At 47.0% G+C, this 12,613-nt stretch overlaps 1 non-coding gene across 1 annotated transcript; it reads right to left on the minus strand.

Moving 5' to 3' along the window:
- Positions 1–6,987: 6,987 nt before the first annotated feature.
- Positions 6,988–7,060, minus strand: TRNAR-UCU (transfer RNA arginine (anticodon UCU)). The gene has a single exon. It is a non-coding gene; the product is annotated as a tRNA-Arg (tRNA).
- Positions 7,061–12,613: the final 5,553 nt, after the last annotated feature.

Raw genomic sequence — 12,613 nt, forward strand, 5'->3', positions numbered from 1 at the left:
TACGCAGGTGACGCACGTACGCAGATGCGTATATAGCTGGCGTATGATATGGAGCCACTCTGCCTGACTCGGTTGACTGTGATGGCCAAGGCAAGCTCAGCTGGTCGCAGGGAAGTGGTCGATTCATCGCTGATGTTCCGAACAGCCACCTTGGCCACCACACGCCAAAGGTATGATGCCAACAGCAATGAAGTCGCCTCCTTCTTTATCCTCTGATGCACAGTACCTTATGGACGGTTCGGGGTCTTGCCAGCGAGACAATGGTTGACAAATATGGTGATTTCAGGTCGGAGAAGTTTTTAAGCGCCTGGACCCAAAGCCAGGATGGGGCCGGCCATCTCCTTAATGTGTTGGGGGGTGAAAGAGGGGGTCGTCTGGGGGTGGGGGGAAGAGGGGGTCGTCTCACATTCATGAGGTCTCCTACGGACCCTAGATGTGAGGGAGAAGGTGTACCATAAACCTCCAGGTCACTGAGAGTTCAAATGCTGATGTGCTGAGGCGTCACTCTGGGGATTATCATTGTCAGCGTGTGCAGCCAGGCACTGAGGCAGCTCCTGTGGGAGAGGATGTGCCTCAGTAACGTGTCTGGGTGTTGCGATCACTACGCTGCTGGTCATCCTTACGACGCCGTAATATCTATCTATCTATCTATCTATCTATCTATCTATCTATCTATCTATCTATCTATATATATATATATATATATATATATATATATATATATATATATATATATATATATATATATATATATATATATATATATTCCTATGAGTCCAGGGGGGAAAATGAAACACGATAAGTTCCCTAGTGCACTTTCTTGCAATAATCGTGTGTGTGTGTGTGTGTGTGTGTGTGTGTGTTTGTGTGTGTGTGTGTGTGTGTGTGTGTGTGTGTGTGTGTGTGTGTGTGTGTGTGTAGCCTGAGTGTCTGTGTAGCCTTATGTCCCCGGAGCAGGGCCAAGCAACGCTGGCATAATGCTAAATCTACGCCTCCGTCTTGGACGATGCATACGTAGACCAGATCTCAGTACACTGTGGAGGTGCCCTCACACCACTGAGAATATCACAGGTGAACACAATACACACACGACCGGTGGAGCGAGGCATCATCTGCTCCTCCAGGTCCCCATTCTCCAGCCAGGTCCCCATTCTTCAGCCAGGTCCCTATTCTCCAGCCAGGTCCCCATTCTCCAGCCAGGTCACCATTCTCCAACCAGGTCCCCATTCTCCAGTCAGGTCCCCATTCTCCAGTCAGGTCCCTATTCCCCAGCCAGGTCCCCATTCCCCAGCCAGGTCCCCATTCCCCAGCCAGGTCCCCATTCTTCAGCCAAGTCCCCATTCTCCAGACAGGTCCCCATTCTCCAGTCAGGTCCCCATTCTCCAGCCAGGTCCGCATTCCCCAGCCAGGTCCCCATTCTCCAGCCAGGTCCCCATTCTCCAACCAGGTCCCCATTCCCCAGCCAGGTCCGCATTCCCCAGCCAGGTCCCCATTCTCCAGCCAGGTCCCCATTCTCCAACCAGGTCCCCATTCCCCAGCCAGGTCCCCATTCTCCAGCCAGGTCCCCATTCTCCAGCCAGGTCCCCATTCTCCAGCCAGGTCCCCATTCTGTCTTGTGAGTAAATAAGACAGACGTACCGGAGTGATACATCGAAGGCTTCAGCCACACTGCGCCGAGTACAAGATCGACCCTGCCCACACCCCTCTCTTACCCCGAAGCCTTATAGCCAATACTTCCCTAACAATCCTGACAGATCCAGTAAAGCCAGACGTCTATATTGGTGACAACCTTCTCATGGTTTCTGGCTCATCAGCCTCTCGTTACCCTATTGTGTCGCCGCTCCAGCTGTGAAAGGTCGCCGCTCCAGCTGTGAAAACGTCGCTGCTCCAGCTGTGGAAACGTTGCTGCTCCAGCTGTGAAAACGTCGCCGCTCCAGCTTTGAAAACGTCGCCGCTCCAGCTGTGAAAACGTCGCCGCTCCAGCTGTGAAAACGTTGCCGCTCCAGCTGTGAAAACGTTGCTGCTCCAGCTGTGAAAACGTCGCCGCTCCAGCTGCGAAAACGCTGCCGCTCCAGCTGTGAAAACGTATCCGCTTTGTGCATGTTCTCCATAGAACGTTTGCTTTAGATGGAGATTCAAGACAGCAGATGGTGGCGTACTGCACAGCTTCATCACTGACATGTACTGAGAAGAGAATATTCATATGAGTGTTAATCTGGTTCCGCCGGCGAGTGAAAACGCACTTCGTTAAAGTACTTATCCCTCCAAAGGAGTCTACATTTCCCTGCGACTGGAAGGAACGCAGCCTTGGGCAGAAGGGGCTTAGAGAAAGAGAGGGACTTAGGCAACATACGGGACACTCGCAGATAGAAGGGTGATTATGAGATGAATAAAGAATATTGATCATTCAAATCTTCTTCAACCAAAATCTTTTATTAAGATATTTGTTATATTCAAGAAGAGCAGAGAAAGATTTCTTTGAAGGTTTTGTGGCTTTCTCTATGTAACGATGTCGGAGGAGAATGTGGCTCACATGTAGTCACTTTCTACAGTACAATCATAGTACTAATGTCCATGGAAATGTATAAAGTCAATGCAGAGATTGCACAGGAGCATTACACACACACACACACACACACACACACACACACACACACACACGCTAGTCGTGCGCAACAAACGCATACAATAAACACAGGTTAGTCAAACTATAGCAAACACTCACTGACTCAAACAGTGAACGTAACATTATCTGTGTGTCATAAACTCTTCATTCTAGCCAAACATACAGCACAAATGCTCAGTGCAAACACTCAACGTTTTCTATATATACGAAGACACAATCACACATCAGAATCTCACCCACTAGCCTCATCCACCAGCCTCACCCACCAGCCTTACCCACCAGCCTCACCCACCAGCCTCACCCATCAGCCTTACTTAGCACCTTCACCCACCAACCTCACCCATCTCCCTCACCCACCAGCCTCACCCACCAGCCTCACCCATCAGCCTTACTTAGCACCCTCACACTCCAGCCTCATCCATCACCCTCACCCACTAGCCTCACCCACCAGCCTTACCCACCAGCCTCACCCATCAGCCTTACTTAGCACCCTCACCCACCAACCTCACCCAGCACCCTCACCCACCAGCCTCACCCACCAGCCTCACCCTCCAGCCTCACCCACCAGTCTTACCCAGTAGCCTCACCCACCAACCTCACCCATCACCCTCACCCACCAGCCTCACCCACCAGCCTCACCCATCAGCCTTACTTAGCACCCTCACCCACCAACCTCACCCATCACCCTCACCCACTAGCCTCACCCACCAGCCTCACCCACCAGCCTCACCCATCAGCCTTACTTAGCACCCTCACCCTCCAGCCTCACCCATCACCCTCACCCACTAGCCTCACCCAGCACCCTCACCCACCAGCCTCACCCAGCACCCTCACCCACCAGCCTCACCCACCAGCCTCACCCAGCACCCTCACCCACCAGCCTCACCCAGCACCCTCACCCACCAGCCTCACCCAGCACCCTCACCCACCAGCCTCACCCACCAGCCTCACCCTCCAGCCTCACCCACCAGTCTTACCCAGTAGCCTCACCCACCAACCTCACCTATCACCCTCACCCACCAGCCTCACCCAGCACCCTCACCCACCAGCCTCACCCACCAGCCTCACACAGAGAACACACAAATCGTTCGCCAGATGCTAATAAGCTAACCCAATAAACACAGTGAGGCAACACGCGCTTGATCCCCCAACACGACACCCTAACAAGGACTCATTAACTTGAGCCAACTATCCTGATGACCAGTTACAGGGGCAAAGGGGAATCAGAAGGAGAGTTAATGGGGACCGAGAGGGTTATGGAAGCGGAGGTTGGAATATAGTGAAGGATGAGAGATGGAGAAGTGAAGGGAGCCGATTAATTGAAGGAAGAGAGATGGAGAGAGGTAAAAGAAGCCGATAAAGTGAAGGAAGGGAGATGGAGAGAAGTGAAGGGAGCCGATTAATTGAAGAAAGAGAGATGGAGAGAGGTGAAAGAAGCCGATAAAGTGAGGGAAGGGAGATGGAGAGAAGTGAAGGGAGCCGATGAAATGAAGGAAGAGAGATGGAGAGAGGTCAAAGAAGCCAATAAAGTGAAGGAAGAGAGATGGAGAGAAGTGAAGGGAGTCCATAAAGTGAAGTACGAGAGATGAAGAGAGGTGAAGGAAGACGATAAAGTGAAGGAAGAGAGACATAGGGAATAAAATAAGGAAGGCAGAGAAACAAGAAGTTATGGCGGCTCAAAAGAGAAAGGGAAATGCAATCATAGAAGTGGAAGACAGATGAACAGAAGATGGTGATGCGATGTTAGAAAAACGACGAAGACTACGCGTCTGGGAGGAGGTAACATGTTTGTAACATTCAGGCGTCAGTCAACCCACGGGTCCTGACCTTCTCCCCTGGGACGAATGTGACCAAGATCCCTACGTCATAATGACGTCATGACCTGTACGGAACTTGACCAGCTGTAAGTTACGGAATTATGGTTCGGTCATTTTCTTTTCGTAGCACGAGCCGATAACATGCGCCATTTGAGGTCATCTCGTGCGAAGGGGAAAAAAAAAAATTTAAAGTATATATTAATCAGAGCTCCGCTGGTGTCTGTAGATCTGCTGGCTCTTCACAGCTTAGCCGTTCGAGGGAAGAAGGAGGGATCATAACGACCAATTCGGTGATTACTGGTCGTTACGGTAAGCCGTTAGTAATGTGTGGGTAATGCCGGGTAATCATGGTGAGGATAGTCAACAAACGCTTTAGCTACGGCAATCAGTGACTTGGGTCACGACATGTGTGGTAGAGCAAATTTCTCAAACGTGTCTGTTTTCATCTCTATTTTCCCATTGATGATACACTTCGTATTCCAGATGCCATCCCATTGCTAGCAGAGGAGTTGATGTAGCCCTCTGTTGACACACAAGTTCAGTTTACACCGTCAGCGATGAATGGAGTGGAAGTAGAGCCTAATCTAATCTATCTCAAAGACTCTTGTGTACCACAATACAGTCGTGACAGTGAAGACACTGTGCATGTACAGCTTAATTTCGCCCCACGCTATGCCCAGATAGACACACACACACTCATGATATCACTACACATGATGACCTGTGGTCCCGCTCAGTGCACACACACTCACACACACACACACACACACACACACACACACACACACACACACACATATAGAGTCATTTAAGGATTATCATTAACTCTTCCTCATACTATCTGTACCTTCTCCACGACTTGGAATCACTCAGCGTCCCGTAAGTTCAGCACAGGAATGTCTATACCTTCTCCATTGTACCCTACGCTCAACTACGCCTCTCCCTACCCTGGTCTTCCCCACCTCCAACCACACAGAGGGACCAGCGAGTGTGTGTGTGTGTGTGTGTGTGTGTGTGTGCGTGTGTGTGTGTGTGTGTGCAGGAAGGGGCATGAAGAGTCATCTCTGACCCATCTGACGTTTGCTGAACCAGTCCACCATCTCCCACCAACACCAGCAGCTCACACACACACGACAGTAGTGTGGCTAGAAACTGCTGACATTCATCCTCCCCGTCCTTCCTCCTTCCTCCTCCCTCACCCCCTCACTCCCTCAGTGATACCTCCTCTCCTCCTCGACCCCCACACCCGACGCCCCAACACCACAGACTCACGCTTCCTCACCCCATTCGAGCTGAACCAAACAGAACCCGTACACAAGAATATAACAATAGTTCTACCCTTGCCCCGGTGAACGTCATGAACAATTCATGAACTAAATGCATAACTAAGCAATCAAATAACTCAAGTCGTCTGTCAGGTTATGTAATATGCCAACTATTGTGTTCCTTGTAACTAATCACCATTGACTGCTGAGCTCATTGTATCGTGTCTAAACCACAGTATTGACCCCTTCCTGTATAAATCCGCCACCCTGATCATGTAGATGTACCTCACTCACGTGCTTATCCAAAGCTGGGATATACCCAACTTGGATATACCCGGCCCCAGCTTGATATGAAGCTTTCTTATGGTTAGGTAGCTAGTTACTATGATGACTTCCCAGGTCTGGAGTATATTTCATACCTCGACTGTGTATTTTTCAGTTGAGTGGCCGACTAAATTCAACAAACCGTTATCAATCTATTTCATTTATTCATCACACACACACACACACACACACACACACACACGCAGACACATACATACACACGCAGACACATACATACACACACACACACACACACACACACACACGCAGACACATACATACACACACACACTCGTAGACACACACACACACACACACACACACGCAGACACACTCACACACACACGCAGACACATACATACACACACACACACTCGTAGACACACACACACACACACACACACACACACACACACACACACACACACGCACACACACACACACACACACACACGCAGACACATACATACACACACACACGCACACGTAGACACACACACGCACACACACACGCAGACACACACATATACATACACACACACACACACACACACACGCAGACACACACACATACACACACACACACACACACACACACATACATACACACACACACACACACACACACACATACATACACACACACACACACACACACACACACATACATACACACACACACACACACACACATTCGTAGACACACACACACACACACACACACACACACACACGCAGACATATACATACACACACACACACTCGTAGACACAGACACACACACACACACACACACACACACACATATACACATGTATAGATACGTATAAAATGTATAACAAACGTGTTTAGCAAGGTAAATATTTAAGAGATGATGTATCCCAGGACTGATTCCGAGCTGGCAGTTACGAACTATATACAAAAGCAAGTGATGTTCACACTCGGGTAACCCTGTCATCCCCAGTGGGACTCGAACCCACGGCCTCTGGATTAGAAGTCCAGCGCGCTTTCCACTGCGCCATGGGGACATGTTATACAGTGTGTATGTATGTGTGTTTGCTTGTCTGTATGCCCGCGTCCTTGACGGTTTGTATGTACGGATCTATCTTGGCGTTGGATAACGTGTGCGTGTGTGTGTGTGTGTGTGTGTGTGTGTGTGTGTGCGTGTGTGTGTGTGTGTGTGTGTGTTTGTGTGTGTGTGTGTGTGTGTGTTATCATCTATTTGTTACTATCTATTTTTGTACAAGGGGAGAGAGCTTACACTTCCGCCTGGCTGGCTCCCCCCAGTCCCCATGGCTTCTTTCGCCGCCCATCCCCTCATCCAACACCTTGCTGTCCACACCCTCTCCTGGCCAAACTCTTCTCTCGTGTTGCCCATGTTTTGGCGCAAGCCATCACCACAGTGGGTTCCTTCTCCTGTGCAAACATGAGCGGCTTCCAGAGTTAAATCCTTTGTGCTTAACCTCACCATCATCATCATCTTCTCCTCGCTAAGTACAAGGTTCATGTCCTTTGTGCTTGACTTCATCATCATCATCATCATCATTTCGCTAAGTACAAAGGTTCATGGATCTCACAGATCAATTCACAATGTGCGAGGTACTTACATGTTCTGAGATGATGTGGTTATCATCAGAGTTCAGGTGGCGGGGAGATCTGTGGGGGTGTTCAACCCTACTTAGAAACATAAGAACATAAGAACATAAGGACATAAGGACATAAGAAGAACGTATTAACGGTAACTTGGGAGAGACAGATTCATAGGACGTGTGGTCCAGGGTAACGATCGTGACCCGGGTTCGATTCACGGCGGGCAGAAGCGATATAGTTTACACACACACACACACACACACACACACACACACACACATGTATTTACAACTCTAGTTCTCTTGAAAACGCTTCTCGGGGAAACTGGAGGACATTGCCCATAAAAACCGAGAGCAATTTATCTCACGATTTTTGAGACAGACAATGCAAATGAACCTTGTCTGTAAACATCTGTAGTAATGTTACCATGAGATGATTACACGATCGCTTGTAACACATGTCTTTATGATATTATCTGTTATCATACTGTATATCGTATAGATATATATTCTCAGTACATCTGTACCAATTTGGGTGACTGTAATGAGCATCTGATTCATACAGAATCGAAATCTCCTCTGTGAATCTATTTGTTCGAGAGTATTTATAGATGGACTTGATGTTGTTCTAAGAACTCTGGGGTGAGATGTTGTGTCCTCTATGATTCTTTTGGCGGGACAGAGTTCGCCGCGCTCAAAATGTCCCAAAAGAATATTTTCCTCCGAGAATTTAATCCAATGTATGATGGATACTCATGAATTTTACTCAGTGACTCATCAAACGTCAGAGATCAAGGAATTAGTAGATTTGCTGTTGGTGTTGATAAATGTACTGATGGATTTGGCAAGATAGTCCATTCATGCAATATCTCTGTCGAGAAGAGAGTTCTGTATCATATGTTCACCTTCACAGAATTGATCGAAGGGTAACTCTTATATCTTGTTGTCCCAGCCAACTAACATGAACAGTGGCGGTAAGGAAATTGACCTTGCCCTCATTGAGATGGTCAAAGGTCATATCCTCTGATGTACCCCACAGGACCGGGCGGGCGGTGTGATAATGTCATACCAGGTTATACTCGTTTGGCAACCATGTTCTTACAGTGGTAGAAAATGGAATGCACCCACACCAAAGCTACGGTCAACTCAGGTAAACTGGTTTTTCCTTCATTGTGGCCACAGTCTTCACAAGACAGGAGACCAGCAGACTGTCATGGTAAACACTATAGTGCTACGTAGCCTAACGTACTTTGTTATAGAACTGAGGGTTTGGTGTCGCTTGCCCTCATATAATTAATACCATCGATAGCAGCTACTTAACCAGCTCCAGTGTAGTTCCCTCTATCTGTCTAGGACATTCTGGTGTGTGTTAGTGTCATTCTAGGTCCATTACGAAGCGACATACTAGAGCAAGGGAAAGACTCTCTTATTCCAGGAAGGATACTTACGGACCTGGAGCCGAGGACTGATAACCTGGGCTTTGCCTTAAGAACTGTACAGTGGTCCAGTGATTCCTGGGAGATAAAGTGACAGAGGGCAATCAACGTGAAGGTGAGAGTGATGCCCATCGCGTTGTGCCCTTTGCCTCCATCAGTGTGGCTCACGTGAGTTAATGGGAGGATGAGGCCCTCCTGGTGCGTCCCTCCAGGCGGGATAATGGGAGGAGGGAGGGGAGAGTGGGAAACGAGGAGGGATAAATGCGTAGGGGAAGAGTATAGAGAGGCGACTCTCTCTCTCTCTCTCTCTCTCTCTCTCTCTCTCTCTCTCTCTCTCTCTCTCTCTCTCTATATATATATATATATATATATATATATATATATATATATATATACGAATATAGTGCATAGGAAAGCGCACTTCCATATAACATACAAAACTCCAACAGCCAGGATCGAACCCGGAACCCGTACGATAGCACTCTCGCCTGCCACGCACGGGTCCCGGGTTCGATCCTGCCTGTTGGAGTTTTGTATGCTATATCTATCTATCTATCTATCTATCTATCTATCTATCTATCTATCTATATATATATATATATATATATATATATATATATATATATATATATATATATATATATATATATCAGTCCTCGACTGAACCATGGAAAGGTCTGTGGGGCCTGGATGTGGAAAGGGAGCTGTGGTTTCGGTGCATTACACATGACAGCTAGAGACTGAGTGTGAACGAATGTGGCTTTTTTTGTTTTTGTTTTTCCTGGCACTACTTCGCTGTTTCCTATGGAGCGGGGTAGCGCCAGGAATGAATGAAGGCGAGCAAGTATGAATATGTACATGTGTATATATGCATATGTTTGTGTATGTGTATGTATATGTATGTATATGTATAGGTTATGTATATGTGCGTGTATGGGTGTTTATGAACAAACAAGTAATTAGAAAAATAGGTCATCACACACACACACACACACACACACACACACGCACGCGCGCGCATTATCAAAACATAGTCACAATATCAGATAAACAATATTCCTCGTAAAATATAATTGCAACACTGTATTTCAGCTAAATCACTTTATGTTAAATATAATTGCAACACTGTATTTCAGCTAAATCACTTTATGTTAAATCATAAATGTTTTTGGAATCTGTCATAACGCGTAATCACATGGACAATAAAATATACATTTTTGTAGTAAAATGAAAAAAAAAACAACTTCAAATATCAACAGATATTGATTATGTGAACCTGATATATGGGTCAAAAGATGATGATGATTCACACTGCTCATGTGACGTATCATAAGCCCGACTCATCAAACACAGACACCACCTCATTTACAACCTATGATGGTGTAAACGGTAAATCCAAGGGAAAACGGCTGTAAATACAGGCACTGAGTGTATAGCGCGTACTAGACTAACTCATATTTCTAGGTCAGGACGCCTGACAGTGCAAGCATTCAAACGTGCAGTATATTTCATCGCAAGCAGTCACCTCCCCCACCTTGACTGCACATCCTTTGTCATGTCATTCACTCAGACCTAATGCTTGAAGGCGTACAGAGTGCTTGAGAAATGTAACCGTGAACTTAAAACATAAATTCAAGCAGTCATCTTGCGCAGCACATACTGCGTGCAAGCAGCTAACACTCACAGATAATACTATGATAAAAACAGTTGTCCTAGACGCAGAGAACACACTGTGTGCTTGCAGCCAGTCCTCATGCACAACACCTCACCATGCGAGCAGTTAATCTGGGTGGAAAATATATCCAAAAAAAACAAAAACAAAGCAAGATGAACGCATAATGATATTATGTATCACTAAACTATAATACATCTCTCCTTCCTACGTTCGTATGGTATCATTATTCACCTAAGAGAAGGAAGGAAGGACTCCACGTCCTTTTGCGGTGAGAAAATGATCCTTGTCCCCTGCAGCCACACCGTGGTAGGATCGGCTTGCACCGTAGGTCCTACTTGTCGAGGACGCTGGGTGGGAGCGACAGGGGCGTGATGACATGATCCTTTGTCTCTCGTATGGAAGCAGAGACCTTCTTGTGCAGACCCCTGAGAGGATATGACTCTGGTTATCAGATAAACTGTGACGCCAGAGGATAAAAGAGGACATAACAGGATCTAGTTCTTAATCCAGAGGGTCAAACAGGACATAACAGGATCTAGTTCTTAATCTGTCTCCATGTCCGGGATAACAATGATTCCAGGAGTTTCGACATACGCGCCAGGTAATCTGGAAATGATGGACGATACACAGTTACTCTTAGACGTATTCGTAACGCGTTCTTCTGTACTATGGACATGTGGGGGAGCTCTGCTGGGTAGTGTGTCACCCTTACAGTATGGTATGACAACGCGGAAAAGACTGGTCGACCGTGTGTCACCCCTAGAGTGGGGTATGACAACGTGGAAAAGACAGGTCGACCGTGTGTCATCCCTACAGTAGGGTATGACAACGTGGCGAGATCGGTCGACTCTGTGTCACCCCCTAACAGTGATGGATGGACGCAAGTCTACTGGAGACCGACTGACGGAGTACCTAAGTGGGGGCGTTGGGTCCTCTGGTGTTTGTGAGCGCAGATGATCTGTGTCATCCTCCTGCTTGTATGTATGTGATGTGGACTCGTCTGTGTTAGGTGCCATCAGTCCACACCCGAGACAGGTAGATGGGAGTCTGAACGAGGAACAGTGAGGCCGCGTGGAACATCCACATTGGTGTAGGAGAGAGAGAGAGAAAGAGACTGATGGAGCAGGATGATAATTTGATGTCCACAATCTGAAACAAGAGATCTCTAAGACGGATCACTGGGATTATGATCAATACTATGTCCAGTCTGTGTCGTAGTAAAATCTATATAATACACTTCAGTATACCATCGTATGGAATCCAGTCTTTCATATGTGGTCAAATACCATGAAAGCAAGAGGTTATGACCCCGAGATCCTGAAAAAACATTATACGGAATTAGAACGCATGTTTTCACGTTCATCTATTTACGTATTGTATCAGTCTTTGGGTCATTATTCACACGGTGCACCTCTCTCTCTCTCTCTCTCTCTCTCTCTCTCTCTCTCTCTCTCTCTCTCTCTCTCTCTCTCTCTCTCAGACATCTTCCCTGCCCCTCAATACCTTCACCTACAGAGAAGGAATCACAACATTGCAATGACCTTCCAGGAATAGGAAGTTCGGCCAGGGACACAATGCACTACTGTACGTCCTCTGGGGGAAACCCTCCACGATAGGATCATTACACCACCCAGACTCCTGCCTTCAGGGACACAACAGATTCGAATTCAACGGAACCAACAGAGACTGACATGTATTTCCGTTGAATGTATAAACATAAAATGTCAACCTTACTGTTTGTTTGCGTTTGTGATGGATAAGATACCAGTATTAGACATACCATAACACTAAATCATATTACAAATTGCTAATTCATGCTTGCAAACGTGATAGGTGCATGTGGTAGATTCATACACCAGTAAGGCAAGTTAACTTACGCAT

This window comes from Panulirus ornatus, chromosome 30 (assembly GCF_036320965.1).
Source record: "Panulirus ornatus isolate Po-2019 chromosome 30, ASM3632096v1, whole genome shotgun sequence".
NCBI lineage: Eukaryota > Metazoa > Arthropoda > Malacostraca > Decapoda > Palinuridae > Panulirus > Panulirus ornatus.